The following is a 219-nucleotide window of genomic DNA, read 5'->3' on the forward strand; positions in this document are numbered from 1 at the left end:
TTAAGTCCTTGACTTCTCGGATGGCGGTCACTTTTGGCTTTCAATTTTTTGGTAGGCTTCTCAGTAGTCTTTTGACAATTTCATGCTCAGAAATTAATTTGCCTAGCTGACTGAGTTTATTTGTGATGTTTGTGAACCTATAGAGCATGCTAGTGATGTCTTCACCAGGTTTCATTATAAACATTTCATAATTGTGTGTTAGGAGAGCTATTTTGGACT

This window comes from Theobroma umbraticum, unplaced genomic scaffold (genome assembly GCF_002168275.2).
Source record: "Theobroma umbraticum cultivar Fairchild unplaced genomic scaffold, ASM216827v3 scaffold_2.0, whole genome shotgun sequence".
In the NCBI taxonomy this organism is placed as follows: Eukaryota; Viridiplantae; Streptophyta; class Magnoliopsida; order Malvales; family Malvaceae; genus Theobroma; species Theobroma umbraticum.